Source organism: Leptonychotes weddellii, chromosome 14, assembly GCF_054177405.1.
Source record: "Leptonychotes weddellii isolate Sample4059 chromosome 14, ASM5417740v2, whole genome shotgun sequence".
Lineage (NCBI taxonomy): Eukaryota > Metazoa > Chordata > Mammalia > Carnivora > Phocidae > Leptonychotes > Leptonychotes weddellii.
Window position 1 is genome coordinate 39,172,152 of NC_138382.1, and position 15,509 is coordinate 39,187,660.

Below are 15,509 nucleotides of genomic sequence, written 5' to 3' on the forward strand. Positions count from 1 at the left end.
GATAAGTTCTTTAGAGATTTTGGATACTAGCCTTTATCTGGTATGTCATTTGCAAATATCTTCTCCCATTCTGTTGGTTCTCTTTTGGTTTTGTTGACTGTTTCCTTTGCTGTGCAAAAGCTTTTTATCTTGATGAGGTCCCAATAGTTCATTTTTGCGCTTGCTTCCCTTGCCTTTGGCGATGTTTCTAGGAAGAAGTTGCTTCGGCTGAGGTCAAAGAGGTTGCTGCCTGTGTTCTCCTTTAGGATTTTGATGGACTCCTGTCTCACATTTAGGTCTTTCAACCATTTGGAATCCATTTTTGTGTGCAGTGTAAGGAAATGGTCCAGTTTCATTCTTCTGCATGTGGCTGTCCAATTTTCCCAACACCATTTGTTGAAGAGACTGTCTTTTTTCCACTGAACAGTCTTTCCTGCTTTGTTGAAGATTAGTTTACCATAGAGTTGAGGGTCCATTTCCGGGCTCTCTTTCTGTTCCATTGATCTATGTGTCTGTTTTTGTGCCAGTACCATACTGTCTTGATGATTACAGCTTTGTAATAGTTGATTTTGAATTAATTGAAAGGGAAATTATTCTGGGTAGGCATGACTTCATGCAAGCTCTCAGAGTTCCTTGAGGTCAGAGACCTTCTATCATTAGGCTTGAAGAAGTAAGTTACCATGTTGTGAGAGGGCCGAGGGAGAGGGTCATGCTTCAAGGAACTGCAGGCAACTTCTAGGAGCTGAGAACAGTCTGGTCAATGGTCAGGGGGAAAAAAAAGAGGGACCTTTAGTACCACAGGGGCATGAATCCTGCCAACCACTAAAGAGAGGATGGAAGTATATCTTTCCTGGTTAGTACCCCCAGTCAATACCTCAAAAGCATCCTGGCAAGACCTCAGGCAGAGAACCAAGCTAAATTGTGTCTGTATTAACTGAGATAATCAATGTGTGTTGTTTTAAGCCACCAAGTTTGTGGTCTTTTGTTATATAGCATACTAAACTAATATCTCCTGTCGACAGAAGCGTTTTGAATTCGGGGTCCAGAAAGATAATACAGTACAAGAATAAATGGTGGTATTCTTTTATGTACTCTTATCATTTGCTCCCTGTTGGAAGTGGGAGTCTTCTTAGTATAAAACAGGAGGAGATAAAGTGAAGTGGGAGTCACCTCTCTGAAAGTTGCTGGATAAAGAAATGATTCCCTTGAGAGAAGAGTCATTGGAATAGTCAAGTGTTTTATATGTAGCATAACCACTAACTATACCATCAAGAAGAATTGCTGCTAATTTGGAAGAGAGTGTCGTTTACTGGCTAGTTTGGTAATGACGGAGGAGAAATTTTTATGAAGTCTCCCCTCAGGAAAAAAGAGGGCAGAAGGCATATTTCTAGATACTTTTTTTTTTTTTAAGTATGTCAGGGACGTAACTATAAAAAGAAAAGAAAGGTAAGTGTACATGGTTTAAAGTGAAGGAAAGAAGTGCTATGGGGGACATCATAGTCCTCTGCAGTCTGAGAGAAATGGAGTGAGGAATTGGCCCTATGAAAAAGGGAGGCAAGATGATTTCCTGTGGGTCTGTGGGAAGAAATGCAGGGGCATAATTGTCAGATGAAGCTGGGGGCCTAACTGGCAGGACACCATGTTGGACCACTTTTAAATCTGTAGGATGTAGGGAAGAACAGTGGCTCCGCTTACAGTTGATATGTGGGCAATTTTACCATTTATAGAAAGTATAGACTCATGATAGATTAGGGATGAAAGTGTGTTTAATTCTTCTGCTGGTGAGAAAACCAACGGCAAGAGCTGGTGAATGACCTCTTTGTCATCCTTCAGCAAGTTACCATTAGAGCTGGGAATGGGGCAAAGTATTCCTGATTCTCATTCAGTCTTCTTTCTGTGGGCTTTTGCCAAAAACTTATTAAACAGGCATAAAATGGTAAATAGGTATAATGGTAAATAGGTGTGTGTGTATATATATATATATATATTAGTGCATATATATATATACATATATATAGATAGATATGTTTACATGCTTAAAGCACCTTTTGGATTAAATAAATATATATATTTATTAAATAAATAAATATAAATTATTTATATATAAATAAAATATATATATATTTAATTCAAAAGGTGTTTTAAACACCATCTAGTCCGATAGTCTGATGCTCTGGTTTTACAGCTTGGGAAAACTGAGAGCCTGAGGGATGAAATGACAAAGTCCCTGTCCCTGGACACATAACACAAATAATTTTGCATGAGTCAGAAGTAATTTGTTTGGGCTGTTGTTTCATTTTCCCATTCTATCTCTTTTTAGTCTTTATGACCACACAATTAGTCACAGGAATTCACACACCCACACTCTCCTCTGCAGTACTCCTTCCCAATTTCTCCTGCTCTATCTATGAAATTCTGCCCTTCCAGATCATCCTTTAGCTCATCAATCTTCTTTCCCTCACCTCACAAATCAAAACTTACCTGCCCCCTTTCCTCATCCTTTTGAACCTCTTGTCAAATCATTGCTTTCTAATCTCTGATGAAGTCATTCTGAAGTGTCAAAGGGTTACTATTATTCCTCCCAGAAATACAACCATTTTAAAAACAATGGTGAACATGCCATGTCTCAACTTTCTGAAATAATTTACAATATTAGAACGTTTACATTGTCGGGAAAGTATTTCTGGAGAATGCATTAGAAACTTTTGGACAACACCGTAAAATAACTTAGACATTTAGACAGATGTAGTCGCTAATCCGTTATCTCAAAAGATAAACCATAAGTAAACTGGATACATGGCAATACCATTCTTTTAAAAACCTTATTAGTCATAGGCACAGATACTTTCTGAACCTTTCTATTTTCAACGTAGAAGCTGAGCTGAATCTGAAGTGCTTCACCTGGCAATGGAAAAATCCCAGGGTCCATGTTGTTTAAACTTTTTTGTTGGTCCCCCACTATTTTTAATGATATTTTCTCCTTTACCTGAACAACCCAGAGGCTGAGCAAATGCAACCCAGATCCTGTGGTTCTTTTTAAACTCAGCTCAATCCTCAACTCTCTCTCTCTGCTTCTTCCCACCCCCCACTCAGTTGCCATGTTCAACAACACTTCAAAGGTGTGGCTGGCTTCATTTCTAGGCTTAGATTCTGTTTAAAGAAGAAGCTAAATTGGAATCAGTTTATCACCCTCGCCTAGGATTTTTAACAGAATTTAAAATCGAGAGGAACCCCGGCTACATCTAAAATGATACCAAATGTGTCAGCTGGGTGCTTGAGGTTCAGAGGAAGCTGCAGTCCTGGAGAAAGCTCCCTTGTCACCACTAGCATGGCATCTGGAGCCTTCAGACACACGGCTTCATGGATACTCAGGGCATTTTCAAGATTTTTATTTTATTTTTCTTTAAAAAGGAAGGCTTATTTTACATATTTGTCTTTACATGATGCTACTTTCCTTAAATTAAAGCAAATAGAGAGAAATGTGTCCTGGAAGATACACAAGCACAAAAGATCCTAATATTAATCTTCTCCAGTTTATTTGGAATCAAGTCAGCAGAGGTAGTACTGAGAGAGATAAACACTAACTATCAAATAATCTAATGGAGTAGAGAAAACGCGAACCACCACAGAGCTCCCTTACCTAATCGGCTGTGGTATGAAAGTAAAAAACCAATGTTTTTGAAAAAGCAGAGGTCCTTTCCATATCTTTTTATTTTATCTCTGGTTTCAAGCTTTGCCTAACATGTATCTCGTATTTAGCAAAGCCTTCATATGTCTTATAATCAGTGGCTTGAGTATAGGATTTTATCCTCTGGAAGTGTCATGGTATGTGTTAAAGGACTTTTCACTGGAGATTAATGTTGAAAGATGGATGGGAGTTCTCCATAGGGTCAGATTGTAAAGATCCAAGCGAAGACAGCAACCATGAACAAAACCACAGTGGGATGAAATAACTTGGTCTATTTGTGGAGCTGCATGCATTTAAGAATGGCTGGTGTGTAGGAGGGAGGCAGGGGTGACCCACTAGGGAATGAGGCTAAGGAGCAGGGAGAAGATAAAGGCAACATATGGAAAAGAGAGACTCAAGGACCTTGAGGGCAGTTTGAGGGTGCGGTTGGTCAGAAGAGAATGCTGCTGGGAGGATAGTGGACACGAAAGCCAGGAGAGATCTGAAGGTGAACCAGGTTGAAGGGGTGAGTGAAGATATAATGAATGACACAATGGACAGTGATGTCAGTAATTCAGGGACACGAGAAAGTGAAAAGGAGATGAAGTACTGAGTAGGTGGTCTGCCATTTTAGAAAAATTAAAGCTGAAAACATGGAGATTATACCAGGGTGATCCATTTATTTAGAGCCAAACACATGGAAGGCAAGAAAGTTCCTCAAATACGCATTTGTTAGACTGCATGGTTCAGTGGAAAGCCCATGGTTTTTGAAGCCTGGAGACCCATGCTGATTTTCCATCTGTGCTCCTGTATCTGCGGATGTTGGGAAGTTACTTAACCTCTCTAAACATTAGTACTGATATCTCCATGTATTAGCCTATATAATAATGTGAATATTCAATAAATTTATGTAAAACATCGGGTACACTATAAATGTTAATTTTCCTTCTTGTAGAAAATCTACTTGAGGTATGTTTGCATTCTGCAGAGCTTCAAAAAGGGTTTCGTAGTAAAATGAGATTCAGCATGAGGGGCAGGAATATATAAATACTGGAAGAGTAAAAAGAGTCAGGGATATGTTAAAAAAAAAAAGAAGATAGTAGGAAGGGAAAAATGAAGTGGGGAAATAGGAGGGCGAGATGAACTATGAGAGACTATGGACTCTGAGAAACAACTGAAGGTTCTAGAGGGGATGGGGGTGGGGGGATGGGTTAGCCTGGTGATGGGTATTAAAAAGGGCACACGTACTGAATGGAGCACTGGGTGTTATACGCAAACAATGAATCATGGAACACTACATCAAAAACTAATGATGTAATCTATGGTGATTAACATAACATAATAAAATAAAATTAAAAAAAAAAAGAGTCAGGGACTGCACTAAGGGGAAAGCCAATTGTGGCTGAGCAAAATAGAATTTAGCAACATTAAGTCTTAAGATAGCTGTGAGAGAAAAGAGCAGAGAAGCTGTCTCCTTGACAATTAGGGCCTATGGTCCTTCTAGGCTGGTACATAAAAAAGTGTTTTATGAGCTTCTCCTCCTATCTTTATAATATGGTGTTATGTGAAAAAAAGAATTTCCTGCTTAACCCAATTATGAGCAATTCAAGTAATGACTTCAGCCATCAAGATACTGCACCAAAATGCTTTGCAACACATTTTGCAGAGCTTAATCTGTGAAAGTAATTAGTAAAACAGCTTTATTTTGATGTCATTCAATTAAATCTAGCGCTCATTATTTATGTTCCTACTATGTACCAGATACCATGTGAGGTGCTATGAATAAAGGATTCCTAAGATCTATCCCATTCCCTCAAAGACCTCACATTTTAGTAGCCTACTCTCTATTCATGTGGATATTTCTCAGCATGGACCCATGGGTTATAGTAACTTTACATACCACAATGCATCATACTCGGGCAAAGGTAGAGAAAATAAAACTGGATAAAATGTTCTACTATTTTACATTATTTTTCAAAACCAGTCAATGTCCTTTCTTACAGGAAGTTTATCTTGTCTTGAGCCATATTTGAATGTCAAAAATAAGATAGAATATCAACTTCCAGAATCAATTACTTATTTTCAGTGCAAGAAATTACTTTAGTAAGGCCAAAACATCCCGGCATCAAGAAAACCTTGTTCCAGCAATACAATATAGTCTCTAAAGGCAGGTATTATTTCTCGCTCTACTTTCTCAAGATCAGGGCTGAATTTTCCAAGGTAGCTCAACCAAACATTGCTCAGTAACCCTTCTTCAAGGCCCATAGCCAGAGTAATAAAACATTGTTACCTCCAAATGTACATTTCTCCCCTTAGCAAATACCCTTGACTTCTTATTTTTATTCTCTCATTACCCAAATCAGTGTCTAATGATGCTAATTTCCTTTTTTTTTTTAAAAGATTTTATTTACTTATTTGACAGAGAGAGAGAGCACAAGCAGGGAGAGCGGCAGGCTGAGGGAGAAGCAGACTCCCCGCTGAGGAGAGAGCCTGATGTGGGACTCGATCCCAGGACCCTGGAATCATGACCTGAGCTGAAGGCAGATGCTTAACCGACTGAGTCATCCAGGAGCCCCATAATGATGCTAATTTCTAAATATTTCTTAAATCTATATGTCTTCCATCTCTACTCTCTCTCTGTCAGGCCCTCATTTATCACTCAAACCACTGAAATAGCCCTCCTAAATCAACTTTTCCTCCCGCTGTCCAGCTCTATTGGCAAAGTAATCATTCAAATTAGAAACTTCAACCATAGAGTTCATTTGCCAAAAAGCTTCAGTGGAGCCTTATTGTCTACAAGATCAAATCCAATTCCTTTTGTTTAGAATAAAACATCTTCCACGAACTGACCCCTACCTGCACGTTTGGCCTTTCTTCAGGGCACTCCCTGCTTCACACTTCAGCTGCAACACGAAAATACTGCATATGCCCTGGGCTATTATTTCATTCCTCTGTATCTGAGCTTCCTCTGGGTGAAAACTGTTTGAATTGCCCTCTTCCTATCTCCTACTTCTTCACTTGACCACCTTCTACTCACATTTCAAGAAGTTCATGTGTCATTTCTTCCCGGAGGCATTCTCTGATAACCTTACCTCAGGTTGGGTCAAGTCCTATTCCTCTGAGCTCAAGTTGCTGTGCTCTCTGTGGATCTTTTTATCATAGTACTTACTACTCAAGTCACCTGTATACACCCTGAGTTCCTTGATGTCAAAAACCACATGTCCTTAGTCTTTGCGTCATTATCTTCTATTGTGCCTGAGCCATGATCACCATTCAATAAATATTTCATGACACACATTGATTTTCCCTTCATTTCCAAAATATATACAATATATACATCATGGTTGTCTTTTTTCCTATGAATACTTCTCCTCTTCGTTCAATCTTACTTAATAAATTAGACAACTCTAGCCCTGGTACACATGATATTTTATGAGGCTTGGTGTTAGCTTTCCCAGCTGTTCACATTTGGTCATTTATAAATATTCTGTTTTCTAGCCCTTAATTACTTTTATAATTTATTAGGGAATTTTACTCCAGACTTATCAGGTTTCTTTGGTAGCCTGGGGGGAGAGACAAAAAAAGCCACTCAAAATCTAAGTTAATTATAGTCTCTGTTGTAATTACAAACACTCTATGCATTTTATTAACTCCTTCAAAGAATCTTAACTGCATGAAAAAAGTAAAACTTACTTTTGTAATAATTACACTAATGTGCTCTTGATAATAAATTTATCTATATTACCCTGGCCCCTAATGGCTAAAATCTTTGTTTCAAAATAACCAGGGGCCAGATGCTAGGTGTTTTGCTATTGGTTTACCTCTTTTGCAAAATTGCGGCTGGGCATAGACAAGTGCAAAAAGTTCTGAATAAATTCACATACAACTGTCTTAGTTTCAAATACATGTCAGCTCTCCAAGCCCAGTGTAGCTTTACCAATTCTTTCTTGTATCCCTAACAGAACTTTTGTGAAATACCGAATGATAGGGAATACCAATACATACTGGCTAATAGTTTTTAGTGTTTTGTTCACATAAACTTTGATCATCTAAGTGTAAAGTAAACTTCATTTGAAATGCAATAGTGCAGCTTCTACAAAAACTAAATAAAAATGTATTGTTAACCAACACTTGTGGTTAGATCTCATGGGAAATTCCTTGAATGGGAAACATAAATAATTATACCTTAACTTAAGAATGAGTGTAAGAGAGGGACATCTGGGAGAACCATCCCCACACTGCTTTCTAACACATAAGATGAAAAATTGTTTAAAAGTATTCTTGTCTGTAAGGCAAGAGCATAAAAATGTTATATGACTCCTGTAACGTAGGGGATTTGGATTTTTTAATATCTATTACCACCATATCAAGTAGATTTGTCTTGTTATTTAAGCTGGTCATAGACATCAGAAGTGGTATTTATGTGTCAATTTTCCTGGTAACAATGCTATTTCAGTTTAATGTTGATCTGTTTGACCTAAGTTTTTAATCCAATCTTTTGCACAGAACAAAAATGTTGGAAATATACTATTAGCAACTTAGTATTTTGCAAGTATTCTCATTCTCAAAAGAAATCTGGTCAAAAAGGGTGCTTCTGTGTTAGATACTCAAGTTGAATAACAGTATTTAAAACTACTGGAGAGAAGGCAAAACAGAGCTGAGCATGTATTCGGTAATTCAGTGCACAGGGCAACCATGATCTTACCCCTAACCTCATGGCCTTCATCGACAGACCTAATTCTAATCCCCTGAGGAAAAACTAACGCCGTGGTCTTATAATGATTCACATTCTAATAGTGACCTCAGTGAAGAAAGGAGGAAAATGAGGCAAATACAAGCAAAAGATTCTAAGGAAGGAAATGGGGAAATTCTAGCCAGCTGTGCACTGGAATAACAAATATGGGCTCAAAACCACCAAATAATTCATATAGAATTCTGACAGAAGGGAAAAAATAGAATAAATAACCCTTACACTAATGACAATGACAATTATTAGATGGCTTGCTTGATTGAAGCTGTGAGATTTGGGATCTGGTATGCCATGTTCCACGGCTGCATAGTTATGGGACACTAATGTTTCTTTGGGAGATGTTGACAGCATAATGGGCAAAGTCAGAAGATGATAGCTGCCCCTCGTGTACTGTTCATTATAACAGACCATACACTGTCGTTTAGTCACCTTATGCATCTGGATACACAAAAGGGACCTGAAATCTCCAAAGGACACCTAAAACCAAATGGATGAATGCAAGTTGTAGTGTGTATTAGGTTTGCTTTTATATGGATGGACATCTATGAATGAACAAACATAAAGACTAACCTATATTTCTTGTGTCCATAGGTTTAAGGGCTATGCATCATGCTTTTGATAATCTTTACTGAAATATATATTTATTCAAGAAAATTGGGGTTTTATACAAAAAATTAGAAAATAATGATCTTACAATCCACCACTCAGCAATGCCTGCCATTCACTTTTTGAAAACAGTTTTTGAAATATAACATACTTGTGAAAAAAATCATAAGATGATTTCTCACACGCTCTCGACCAGTAAGTGATGGGGGTCTGTGCACGGATTGCAGAGATGTCCCTCACCCCTTGAGAAGGGGACAGGAATACCTCTAAGGAATGTGTTTACACTGGTTCCCAAAAGTGCTTCCCGAGGAATTAATGTGCATCCCTTACAGCTGGATAACAGATACTTTCCTGACTACCTTCCTTTCCCTTTTCTACTCCTGTGTTGGTAGTTCTTTCATCTTCTAAATAAACTGCTAGCGCTTGACACTTTGTGTCAAGGTCCAGGTGTTTCAAAATGAAGGAAAATATGATACAGAAAATTTTAAAAATATATTGGCTCTATAAGAAGAGAATAAAGCTGATGCATGACTTAAAAATGGATGAAAAAGAAGAGAAAATGTAAATATCAATATTGTGAACTTAAAAGAGGATATTTCTATAAATATTACAGATATTAAAAGATAATGCAATAACATGAGAAACTTTATGACAAAAAATTTGTCAACTTAGATGAAATGGATAATTTCCTAGAAAAATAAGTTATTGAAATTAATACCAGGACAAACAGATAATCTGAGTAGTCTTGTATCTGTTAAAGTTATTGAATACGTAAATAAAAACCTTTTCCCAAAGGAAGCTTTATGTATGTGTGTATAGCTTCACCAATAAACTTTATATATACTTTATATATACAAATAATATATTTATGTATTTTATAAATATATACAATTTAAATATATATTTAAACTGTAAGTTTCAGAAAGTATTACTCTTACAATAATAATCTTGATATAAAAATATGACAAGGCTATTGTCATAAAGAAAAATTGAAGGTGCATCACTAATAAATATAGTGCAAAATATCTCATGCAAAAATACCAAATATACATCTTAGTTAATTGAACCCAGTGATATATAAAAAGTACATCATGGTTAAATTGAATTTTCTCCAGGAACGCACGGTTAGCTTAAAAAAAATCTTAAAAATCTACCAGTGTAAATTACCATATTAAGGGTGTAAGGACAGAATCAATTATCTGAATAGAAGTAGAAAAACAGTGGCTTGTTTCCATGCTATGGCTTAGTCACATGTATCCTGAATAACTCAGGATATGAGACACCTGGACCCATGTTTGGAGGACTTCTAACTTGACAAAACACTCCAAAACGGGTTATATAATTTTATACTATGTACCAAATAATTGTAATCCCTGAGCAAGTTACTTAATTTCCTTGATTCTTAGTTCCCCACACTGTAAAACTATAATCCACAAAATTTGCCACTCTCTGAACTCACAGCACAACATTGTAAGGATCCAAGTTTCATAAAATATGCTAAGACATTTAAAAATATACACTGCATATACCTTTATTGCTGTACTATTTTTATAAAGGCATTGATTATGATACATAGAGATTAATGACACTGTATATAAAATACAGTATCAGATAATGCAATATTATTTGGAGAAGAATTTTTATATATAATGGTTCAGTTCTTGAGTTCTATGGTGCTGAAAGGTTTCAACCATAATTGAAAGCAGATAAGGCCCATCTTTATTAGTGTCTTAAATTTCTTCCTTTGCCAGGGAGAAGAAAGCTAGAGGAAACCAGAAGAAAATGAAACTGAGTAAATGCCCTGCATTTTACAAAATCTGATTTGGTTCTCCTTTGTGTTTGACATAATAAATCCTAGGAGTTTTGCAGTGTTTTAAAATATTATGTAACCCAAACAATGAGACTTCCTAGAGGTATAGTTAGCCTATGGAGCGGAAAAGATTCGAAGATTTCTTTTTTTGTATATTTATAAAATAAGACTTGTAAGTGTAATTCACAAATCTGCAAGTATTATATGCAATATTCTAAATTCCTAGCGGTGTGAGTGAAAGAAAGAAGTATAAACATTAAGCACAATACTCTCCACCAGGCACTGATATTTATCTCCTTGGTGTTCCACAGTATTCTAGACATACAGTTATAATACCACGTGCCCACTATACTTTATTCATCTGTTGACATACCATCTCCTCCTTAACCTTGGGGAACTTTGTAAAAACACTGAAGTATGTTCTTCCTCTCCCTGCTCTTGACACCCTACTTGGTATAGACTAAGTATCAATATATTTATTTTTGAATGAACAAATAAAGGAAGAATTTTTCTATTTTTAAAGTGTTTCACTGAGGGACGCCTGGGTGGCTCAGTCGGTTAAGCGGCTGCCTTCGGCCCGGGTCATGATCCCAGGGTCCTGGATCGAGTCCCACATCAGGCTCCTTACTCAGCAGGGAGGCTGCTTCTCCCTCTCTCTCCCTCTGCTTGTGGTCTCTCTGTCAAATAAATAAAAACCTTTAAAAAATAAAATAAAATAAATGAAGTGTTTCACTGAGATGCTCTTACTTTTCCAATGCAGTGGAGCCCATATGATTTGGTACCTTATTCACTACGATATATATCTATCAGAAGATTCAGTTATTTCTGTTTTTAGTGTAGAGCTTTTTAATAAAAACATATCTTCCAGTCCTTTCTTATTAAAGTATTCAGATCCATCGTGGAGTTTGTGAAAAGTTCTAGTGGTTGTAGTCACATCTATCACCATCTTTTCCTTACTCAGTTGCTATGACGAAGAAAACTTTTGGAAAGAGGGTAAGTCTTGAGAGTCTCTGGGTCTTTAGAAATGCTCAACCTAGAAAATTATTTTTGTAAACGTTATGTATGAGTTAAGAAAATTTGTATACAACAAACCTCTAATTTTGTGACTGTTATTTTCTGGCAGTGATTTAGCAAAGTTTGCACTGTATATACAAAGTTTTCAACAAATGCAACTCTAGAATTTTGGCTATTTTTGTTGCACTTTTCCTATTGGACAGATCTTTACAGTGCTTATGGAAGTCTGTCTTCCTTCTCATGGTTTTGCACTATGTCACTTGCTTGCAATTTGAAAGTTTCTTTTTTCTGACCTCTACCATCATTTACTTCTTTCTGCCATAGTAGTGAATGTTTAGCAACATATCCAGTTTTCTCATGGTAAAATAACAACTACTTAGATAAGCACTACTTGAAAAGTTTCTTCCAGGGGCCCCTGGGTGGCTCAGTCGGTTAATAAGCGTCTGCCTTCGGCTCAAGTCATGATCCCGGGGTCCTGGGACTGAGTCCTGTATTGGGCTCTCTGCTCAGTGGAGAGTCTGTTTCTCCCTCTCTCTCTGCCACTTCCCCCCTACCCCCGCTTGTGCTCTCTCTCTCTCCCAAATATATAAATAAAATCTTTTAAAAAAATTTTCTTCCAGAGTGAAGAAGGAATTGACTCTGATTACTCCTGTGTCCTGTTTTCTTTCCTAGATTATGAACTCTGAGAGCAGGGTGTGGGTCCTCCCTTTATATCCTTGGAATCTAATGCTGTACCTAGTAAGTAATAGGTATTCAGTAAAGGTTTGTTGAGTAGGTGAATGAATTTATCACCAATAAACATGCTGTCCATTTTGTGGGTTTCACAATCACCCAACTGGAAGAGGAAAGTTAGATCAGATAACCTTTCTGGATTTCTTTTTCTCCTTGTCTGATTCCATGATACTGTGCATATCTTAATCATTAATAGGTGTATACATATTCTGCTCAGCCTGCTGCAAGGTCATTGTATACTGATTCAAAAGTCTCTTCTGGAATCATAAAAGTTGGTATTTTCACTTCAGAATCACCTTTTTGGCAGTTTTAACAGTTTTGGGTATGACCTTAAATGCCTCTCCTGGCAAATCATAAGTGATTTTTTTTTCAAAAACCACAATTCTACTAATGGTTGCAGATTTATAAATATACTACATTTACAGTTAGAGTATGATGTTTTTAATGTGAATGGAATCTGAAATAGCCACAGGTGACCAGTTTGGTATTTACAGTCTGTGGCATTTCCGGACAGAAAAAAATCTTTGTTTACTGACTGTCTGACAGTATGGCTTCTGCAGATGAGGTAAACATCATCTGTGGTTCAGCAGGAAGCACACACCATACACGGTGCCTGGGCAACTGCTATTAGATGACCATTGATTATGCTTTTAGTATTTTTCAACGTCAAGGAAAAGTCTGGCTAGGATTATACAGCAGATAGCAAACTCCATCCTTAGTAGAAAGGTCTTAGGAAGCCTTTTCTAGCTTCGGCAGTGGTGTGCTATACGCTGCAGTCTTACCATGTCTCCTTAGCAGGTCATATATTTTCTTTTATGCTCAGCTGAGTAGAGCTAAGATCAATTTTTAAATCACATTGCTATATTATCCATCTCCACAATTCGAGACCGGGGGGATAATTGTTTGCTATTTAAAAAAAAAAACCTTTCAGTTATAGAACTTGCGAGGGAAGGAGAGTAGGACATACTTATTTCCCCTGGAATGTTGGGTTATAAATTAAAATTAAATCAAATTACGTGTGTAAAAGCTCTGCACTCCAGAGAAAGAAAGACCTTTTTTTATTTGTAGAGGTACATGTAAAAGAAAATAGAGTAACAATAAAGAACGGCTATTGAAAAATTAAGTCCAGAAGAACAACCAGTTTTTCTATATTAATCCAAACAATAAAATGGTACAAAACCATTTGGGACACATATGAAATGAGGAAAGAATATATTAGAAGAACAGCATTTGGCATCATCTTTATTATTGCTATTATTATTAAATTTCCTAGTTTAGTAATTTATACATTTTATATACAGTGTAACCAGTAGTCAACTGAGTAAAGGGCATGTGGGACTTCCCTGTAGTATTCTGGCAACTCTCAGTGAATCTGTAATTTTTTCAGAGTAAAAGGTTAAAAAAAGAACCACATTTTTGTGGATATCAAAAGGCAAAATATAACACTGATTATATCATGGATTTTGCTTTATTAAAATTCTGACAAGGGGTGCCTGGGTGGCTCAGTCAGTTAAATGGCTGACACTTGTTTTCAGCTCAGGTCATGATCTCAGGATCCTGGGATCCAAGTCCAGTGTTGGGCTACGTACTCAGCGGGGAATCTGCTTGAGGTCCTCTTCTTCTGCCTCTGCCCCATGCCCTGCTCATGCGCCCACTTGCATGCACTCTCCTTCTCTCTCTCAAATAAATAAATCTTTAAAAAGTAAATAAACTTCTGAGAAATTTCTTCATTTGCACTTTTTACATAGATTAAAACAGAACTTTTTGGAATTGATTGAATAATCAATAGATATTTAACATATGTTGGTAATGACGGTGATTAAATAAGTTAGAGCCATCATCCTTTCCTCCACAAAAATGAAAAGTCCTCTATTAACAGTGGTCTGCACTGAATAAAATTGTGGAAGAAGGTAAATGTTTTCCACAATTCCTAAAACAATGAGAAAAACAACATATAAATTGAAACTTGTGACTATTGGAAGGAATTAATGGGAAAAAGTTCTTAGAAAAATCAGAACCTGGTGTGAAACAGTGCATTCACTGGATGTGGGAGCCAGAATTTGCTTGACAGATGGTTCAGATGACCATGTTAAGGAAAATTGCCCCTTATACATCTTCAAATTTATTTCACAACCTTAATGTTTAAATTACCAAACAAGAAAAGATTCATTAAATCCAAATAGGTAGACAGAATATGACAATGTGAAACTAAGGAGAACAAAATAAATAATTTATAAAGAGAAGGAAAATTAAATGCACAAATTTGAATGCAGAAACACAGTATAATTAATAATTAAAACCAATAAACTGTTCTTAAAATAAACATACAGTTAAACTGCCAATCCACTAAAAAATACCAGCCATTTTTGAACTAGACATGGTGGTTGTAAAGATCACTTAAAAAAATAGCATGTGGAAATAAGTAGAAAAACTCTAAAAAAGAATGTTGTGTTGACTAATTCAGTCTTGTATTAAGAAATAATAAAATGTTGCAGTAGTTCAAGAACTTGGTCATGGTGCATTAAAAGAATTTTAATTGAATAGAGAATCCAGTGACATATTTTTTAAAAAGGAAGAAATATATACACACACACACACACACACACACACTTTGTTCAAAACAAAGTCGAGAGGAAAAAGATGAAGTAGGAAAATAATCTGCAATGTATTTCCCAGACAAAAGGCTCATATTCTGGAAAGACACAGCTCTCATTATCTGATCCATAACTTCCTGCCAACGTCAATTTCTAATACACTTGCCCTGGCCCCTCCTTTCCCAGCTCACCACTCGCTGTTTTCTTTTCTTTTCTTTTTTTTTTTCCTTGTTGTCTTTGGGTGTTTCTTTTTTTTTTTTTATTCTTATGTTAATCCCCATACATTACATCATTAGTTTTAGATGAAGTGTTCCATGATTCATTGTTTGTGCATAACACCCAGTGCTCCATGCAGAA